Raw genomic sequence first — 9021 nt, 5'->3', positions numbered from 1 at the left:
TGTTTTAAAAATGATCAAAACCATAGTCATCAACCATGACTTTAACTTTAAGCTTAAAATCATAGTTGATGACTATGACTTTGGTCATTTTTAAAAATAATTAAGACCGTAGTCACCAACTATGGTTTTAAACTTAAAGTTAAAGTTACTATTGATGAGTATAGTTTTGAATTTTTTTAAAAATTGTCAAAGTCATAGTAACCAACTACGACTTTAACTTAAATTTATATATATATAATTATGTTGTTTCATTTGAAATGTTTAACTTTAATTTTTTTAAATAAAAATATTATATTATTTTGATTTGTATATTTATTAAAATATGTGGTTGATAAATTTATTTGATTATTTAAAAAATATATGTGAAATTAAATAATTGATATTTTTAATTTGATATAAAAATATTTTTGTTTAATTTTATTAAAACAATTGGCACTATATTTAATATAAATATAATTAGTTAATTATACTAAAATATAATAAATTATATTTATTTAAAATAAATAAATTATGAAAGCCTATTTAGAAAAAAAAATTATAAATTATTATATTAATTAATTATTTTTTATATACTATAATGTAAGTGGTATATAATATCATATGCATATAAGTTCAATTTAAGTTTAAAATTTATCATATTTTCATTTAAATATATAATAATTTCTTCATAATAAAAAAGTAAACAATGTAATAAATGAAAATAAACACAAAAACAAAAAATTGGGAAAAAAAAAATCCTCAATGAGTGCCACATGATGGGGCCTTCCTATTTCTTCACGGATGCCTACAATACAAAGACATATTTGTCGAATCTATCTATGCAATCTACCATGTCTCCATATGTGTAGGTTGAGATGGAGCTTATGGAGGCAAACTTAACGTCTACATGGACCACGACATCATCTAGGCGGGCATACATCTACTTGTGTAACATGTGTAAGGGTATGATGCATGGTAGTCTTTATAGGAAGAGGTGGTGGTAGATGGTGGGACAATTCAAGTACAATGATATCTAATATGGTAGCATCTAGGAGAGGTGATATAGGAGATGGTAGAATGACATCTAGTATGGTGGTCTCTGGTGTAATAACATCTAATATAGTGGCTTTGAGGACGGAAGATATAGGTGATGATGATGAGGTGACATGTGGTGTAGTGGTCTCCTCGACAGAAGGTAGAGGTGATGGTAGATTAGTAGATGGCAGGGAGGTCTCCGGTATAGTGACATAAGATATAGTGGCCTCTATGGGAGGAAATACAGTTGATGTTAGGGTGTTTTTTGATACGACATGCTCTAAGGGAGAAGGTCTAAGTGAAGGTTATGGTAGGAGTGAAGGAGTGAAGGGAGAAGTGTGGAAGCCTTAAGTGCAAATGGGGTAGATGATATGGATGGTTCTAACATAGTCTCGGGTGGATGCATATATCGTTGAGGTTGTCAACCAACTCGCCCACCATCTCGCTTACCACATTTCCTTCTACCTCGAATAGGTTGCATCCTAACTATAGTGGCTGACACAAGTGGTCTCATGGATGGGTCTAATGATATAAACGACTCACAGACTAAATGTATGCGATGTTCTTCTCCAATAACGTGCAAAATATCAATGACAATCCAATGAATGTCACCTAATGCTCCTGAAGTAGTCCTAACAATCGACTAGCAACCTTAGTCATACCAATGATCTAAAAAAAAAAGTGAAACATTTGAAGATAATTTTCTATTAATTATAATTTAACAAACCATTTCTAACTTAAAAAATCTTACCACCAAGTTAAAAAATCTTCACTTATCCACGAAATGTAGGTCATGCTCTATCGAACAAAATAGATGTATCATTTGTTAGAGGCTAAACTGTCGCAACACTCGCTTTGACTAATGCCACTCGACAATGTCAAAGAAAATAAGAGATGAAATCATTTGCCAAATTTCTTGGTCTGCTAAAGATATCATTGGAAGATGGGCAACTAAGTCTCTCATGTAAGACTCCCATAAAACCTATAAATATCGACATTTGACATCAATAATGTTAATGCTTATATGGTTAACAATAACACATTACATCTTATATTTACCTGGTCATGGGTTTGTGCATCTAATTGGTCTCGATAAAATGTTAACACATGCGATGGGATATAAGCCCATGATAAAGGTACTCTCCACCTACATCCTAGCGGATCAACGAGTAAAGTCTCGTCTAATAATGTCTCACCCTATAATTCTTGGTCCTCATCCAATAATCCCTGATGTACTCTAATAAGACCCTTAACAAGTAAATCATCAGTTGCATCATAATCTAAATGTTGAGCTACTAGAGGGGCTAATGGTCGACCCATGTGGAGTATCTCCCAATACCACAATTGGATAAAATATAATATTAATAATTTTACTTAAATTATAAACTTGAAAAAACTAGAAATGGTAATCTAATGTGAACAATTAATTATACCTACAATAGTATGACACATTTAGTAATATCAATGGCTCCATCGAAACTTGCCCGACACAACTCCCTATATAGGTGTGCTAAGACTGCACTGCCCCAACTATACATAGATGTTTGAGTCAAGTCTCTAAGCAATGGGAGATAACACATATGGACATCCGTATCCTTTTTGTCTATAAATAGTGTTGAATCTAATAGTGCTAATATGAAAGCTCCGACATACCACTCTAATGTGGCATCATCCGAATCTATTGGTGGATGAGAGAATGGATGGCATAGCCATCATGTTGATATCACTAACCCTCTAATCTCATATGTAGGGAGGGTCACACCTGAAAGCTCATAAAACAGCAGTAACCAATCTATGTCACATGTGCCAATGATGGGAGGCCCGTGAATAGAAAGTCCTAAGATGACAACAACATCTTGTAAAGTAATGGTCGTCTTCTCAATAGGTAGGTGAAATGTGTGTGTCTTAAGACATCATCTCTTAACTAGACTAGTGATCAATCCCCAATCTAGTGTAATGTGTTCAATACGGTATACATCGTAAAAACCAGATCAAATAGCATAAAGGCAAATATGAGGATCCACCTCTCACTCCTACATAAATCTAGATATATGTTATTGACAAGTCAAGACCAAAGTAAGTTGCCAAAATACAAATAAATTAATTAGATAATAAACTTCAATTTTTGTCATTTTTTAAAGAGATATTATGTGCTTTCATATGCATACCTAGTTAGAGTCAACTAAATGAGACCTATGTCTATCTTGTAGAACTAAAACAAACCTATCTAATGGATCTAGATCAAAACTATGTCCTCTATACTTCATATTGTAACAAATTGTGAAAATAAATAAACAATACCTCTTATTTTTAAATAAAAAAATATTTATAATAGAAAAGTTTTAAATTTTTATAGAGTTTCCCCTATATTATGAATATTATCTAATATATGAATAACATGATTAAACACATCAATTTGACAAATTTAAGTGGATCAATTCATTTATGACCAATAAACAACTCATTCTAGTCTAAATTAAAATTAGAGATACAAATTTAATGGACCATTTTGTTAATATTTCTAATAGAAAATTTCAAAATTTTGATAGAGTTTCCCCTATAGTATGGACATTATCCCAAATTCATATAACTTGATTATGCAAATAATATCATTATTTATAATCAAACCAGATCCAATGATTGTGTAAAGATAGTATCATAGTAGCTTACATTACAATATCAAAGAAAATTACATACATACATCACATGGTCTAATCAACTCTATTCATATTTTGACAAGAGCAACAATTGTGGCCACTTTGTTTGCACAACCCAAATGTAATAAAAGTCTTACCCTCTTTAACATCCATTTCATTATGCAAATGACTTGATTTAGGTCGGCCACTTGATACACATTTCATCAACTCAAAAGGCATGATAATCAGACCATCATAAGGATGTCACTCATATACATTGAAGATGGGATAGAAAAAGGGTGTCCAAGTATTATAGTATGATTGTGTACTATAGTAGTGTTGAACAATTGATCAAAAATCAAATGAACAAAAATGACATGCTGCTATAATATGGCTGCATGGGAATCCATATATGAGTGTTTTACCACATTTGCATGCATGCTCATGTAAGTTGATGTGATATGTTTGACCACCACTTGAGTTACTCTTAGTACTTCTACTAGTTTTCACATGGAATTGTCCTTGAATGTGATCATATAAAACAATTTTTTGAGATCCCATCTTAACCATATTTGCCTTCATCTTAGCATTAACATATGGAATGTATTCCTCACCCAAAGCGAGTTGATTAGCACCTTGTTTCTTTCTCACAACAAAATAACTATTTACTTGAAACAATGTCAATTGAACCAAGGCAGTTATGGGTAAGCTATGAGTCCTTTTAAGTACGCTATTGAACACTTCTGACATGTTTGTAATCATAATATCATATTTTCGACCTCTATCATGAGAGAACACCTATTTCTCAAAAAGGATTGCCTTCAACTATTATTATGCTTCTGCATTAATCCTTACAATTATGTTCATATTTTTATTGAATTTTTCATCCATAGTTGCTATGGCTACTTTGGATACCAAATTTTTCAATATTTTATCCTTGAATCGAGTCATATAATTTCTAATAAGATGATGCATACAAACCTTATGATTAGTGTATGACTCATACCAACCAAGATAAGCATCGCTCATTATAGCCATAATGTCTAGATGTCGATCTGATATAACACAAAGTCCTCTCCTTTAAGTTACTCCAATTCTAATACATATCAAAAATCATCCCTAACTATCATTATTCTCACCTCTTGTTAGGTCAAAAGCTAGTGAGAATAACTGATTATTTCCATCACAACCCATAACAATCATTAAAGTGTTTTTATCTTTCCATACAAATGTGTGCCATCAATACTGAGTACCGAGTGATAATGCTTGAAACCTTTAATAGATTGATGGAATGCCTAAAAAAACATGTTGAAATATCTTTGTATCCATATATTACTAGGAAATGTTTTCAAAATTACAACACATCTTGGATTTGTCTGCTCTAAGCCAATGAAAAAACATGGTAGCTTTACTTATGACTTATAAAAATCACCAAATAAGTTAGTATGTGCTTTAAGCTTCACTTTAGATGTCTTCTTGTATGATATTTGGTATCGAATTTCTCCACAATACTTGCTTGAATGGTAGCCACTGACATTGTGAATTGTGTCTTAATCATTCATTAGATATGAGCAGCAATCAAGTTGGAATTTAATTGTTGATGGTCCCGATTCAAACAAAGATTGACACATTTGTGTGGACCATTGTATTTTTTAATTACAAATAAAGATGTACTTTTCACAACCATAACACAAAGTTTCCATAGACATTGAGACTGCTCAGCCTTCTTGCATCTTAAGACTAACAACTTTTTAGTTGATGAAACAAAACGTACTCTTGGTGTGCACTAATAGAGTACAACTTTGTAGGATGTTGTAAATTTATTTTTGAATTAAAAATTTGGCCAACCATGAACTCTCCACCTAAGTTTCCAATATTAGCATTTTTCTAGGAGTCCAATCACTTGAAATAGGATTACAAATGTTTTCTATATTTTCAAATTGAAAATATGGTGTCGAGTGATACTGAACAGAAGAAAACTCCACTAGGTCCTTAAGATCTGAGTTATTTGACACATCACAACCTTTCCCATCCATAGAGACATATCTCCCTTGTTCACTTTCCATTACTTCATGAAGAGCTAAGAAAGATGAAACAACATTAACATTATTTTCTTTCTTATCCATAAATTCAAATGCCTTATGGTCATCATGTTGAACATCTTTAACTCCATTCACTTTAACCATCACCTTCTTAGGATTCACATTATTCCTCGTCTTAATCTGCTTTACACCCATAAGCCATTGCAACTAGGGCGCTACTAGGCCTATAGCCATAGTTCAATTCCTCAACATTATCATTTTCTCCAAGTAATAAATGTGTAAAGTTAACCAAGAATTCTCTTCTCACTCATGGCTTTACCGGCACTTGTTTAATATACAATTCAATTTCATCAATTCCAAATATGTTAACCAATTTCAACATTTGGGATAAACTATTATCATCCCATATTGGACAAAGTTGGGACCTATTTTCACTTTTTAAAGGATACCTACTATTGAGGACTAATTGAAAATGTTTTTTGTCAATGTCAATCCTCAAATATATCAATAGTTAACAAATGTTCAAATGTTGAACTAACATGCACATCCAAAGGCATAATTACAACTTTATCTCCTACATACTTTGTATATATATTTGTCCTCAACATTTGTCCATTACAAAAGCATATTACATGAACAAGAGATTCAGACATGATTTACCTACAAAAAATACAATATCAAATGGTTTCATAATCAATGAAAATAATAGCAAGGTCTTCGTGTTTTGAACTTAACATACTTGTTTATAAATACATTAAAAAAACACACATATAAGCATGTTCAAGAGAAATTGCATATGATCTTTTAACACATGAATACAAAATTATATAATAAAATACCCTCTTGCACATTAGTGAAAAAAAAAACTCTATTTCTTCGACCTACTATTTATCATTTGTTTTTAACCACAAACAAATTAGTTAATAAAATTCTAAATCCAATATTAATTCAAGATATAGATTTTACTAATCAAAAAATTTTATAAATAATTTCTAACTACCATAAAAGGCATTGATAATGACTTCTCAAATTACTTATAGCTAATGACGAACCCAAATAATTTAGTGAGGAGGGGCAAAGTAAAATATTGGTTGATTATGATAAATATAGATAAATTTTCATATTTTAGAAATGGATCCTCAACATCCTTCTATTCAATTTTTTTTTTTTAAAAAAAAAATAGTATCATTTAATAAAATAAGTAATTATTGGCATTAACTACAAAAGAAAAGAAGATTTTATAATCTATCAAATTAAATCACAAAAAAAACTAAATAGTTTATATTTTATTAAAAGTTTATCAAAAAATTTAAATAATGCTATAAAAAAAAGTCTTTAAATAAAGTGAGAACTATGACTATAACATTTTTAATAAGTTTTAGAAATTTTTTGCTATGAAACTTTTTAAAATAATTCAATAATTTCACTAATAATTTTTCTTTTATTTTTTTAAATAATTAAATATAAATCACTTGATAATAACATAATTTTTATTTAAAAAGTTATCTATGATATAAATATATTCATAGATAAATGTTTGATAAAATTTTTATTTAAAACTTAGATAGTCAGTTACAAATCAATAAATATTTAGCTAAACCTAAAAAGCTAAACAATGATAAGAATCCCAAAATTAAATAAAAAATAACTCACCAATAAAAAGGAATATTTGATAAAATATCAAATATTTAAATTAAATTAAATTTTATCAACCATTAAATAATATATAATTTAAATAATTATGTAGTTATTCATAAATCACTTAACTAAAATTAAAAATGAAAACAAACAAACATTTTATAAATCTATTTAATATTAGTTTTTTATTTTACATTTTTACATTTTAGCGAGGACAAATTTGCATTTTTTTTTACATTTTTAACTTTTCAAAATTCTTAAAAAAATAAAACAAAATTTTTTATTTTTAAAATTTGATGGGGGCATGTGCCTCCCTTAAGTCTAAGGTGGATCCGCCCTTATTTACGACACAAATTTTTGTAGGCTTATGAGCTAAAATTATGAATAACTTAATCTTTCCTATTTTATAAAGTGAAAAAATGAAGAAAATCTTATTAACATAAAAATGATTTTATTTTTCATATATTTCTCCATTAAATTATGAAAATCCAAAAAAGCTTTAAAGAACTCCTCCATTATATAAATAGAGGGAAATAAATAATAGACACATATGCATATTATTTTGGGTGGAAATCATATAAATGAATTAGATGTGGAGATAGGGTTGAATGTGAAAGAGTCAAATGGGAAAAAAATGATTTTTTTTTTTTTTGCTTTATTTTTTCTCAAACAAATTCGCTTATGATTTTTTTTCTTTTTTCTTTTCTAAAAAAAGAAAAAAAAATTGGTTAGAAGATTGATAACCCTTTGATCTAGAACTATTTTTGAAAAAATATGTATCCAATGGCTCCAAATCAACCCAACACTCCAAATCAATAGTTCCAATAAAAATTTTAGAAATATTTTAATTGTGTTGATATCATATTTCATTATCTTTGAAGATATGAGTATTAATTGGAGAAGAAAGTAGATGGATTTAATGTAGTTGCAAGTTTTCGAAAATAAAATAAAAAACAAAACAAAAAGGCCATAACCAAAATTATTTCAACAAAAATCTATTTCATTTTTGGGGGTCTTAACAACAACCAGTATGATCCCCTCCATTTTTGGGATCTTTAACAAAAAATCCATGGTGGTCCTTTCTTTCCACCTTTGTTTTCTTTAACAAAGACAAAACCATTTTTGTCTCTTCCAAGCTCAAGAAGAAAATAAAATATACTTAAACCAAACAAGTTTACAAGAAGAAAATCGAATACACTTAAACCAAATAGATTTACAATAAGAAAATAAAATATACTTAAACTAAAAAACTCATAAATCTTACTTGCACCAATGACAGATGAAATAAGATGAAAATATGGATAAACAGAACCCAAGCCAAGGATGAGTAAGAGAAAACGGGAAGAATGGACAACAGACAAAAACCCTCAAAGGTAAGAAATTTAAATGAAAAGGTAAAAACTTAAGTAGATTTGAAGTCATAGTTGGTTACTATGGTTTTGATTGATTAAAAAAAATTCAAAACTGTAGTCACCAACTATGGTTTTATGATATGGAATTTTACATGGCTAAGGCGCACTAGATTGAGTATTAGTTTGAATTCAAATTTAGTTTATGGATTTAATATACACACATAAATAAGTGTCGAATTCAAGCCAACCCTAAGTAAACCTAAGAAAACTTGAATTTACCTTTTAAGTTTATTTATTTAATAAATTAAATTACATTTTTTAAAATAAAAATGATGTAGA

Source organism: Vitis vinifera, chromosome 18 (genome assembly GCF_030704535.1).
Source record: "Vitis vinifera cultivar Pinot Noir 40024 chromosome 18, ASM3070453v1".
Classification (NCBI taxonomy): Eukaryota; Viridiplantae; Streptophyta; class Magnoliopsida; order Vitales; family Vitaceae; genus Vitis; species Vitis vinifera.
The sequence above is the reverse complement of the archived record's forward strand: the minus strand, read 5'-3'. Positions refer to the sequence as shown.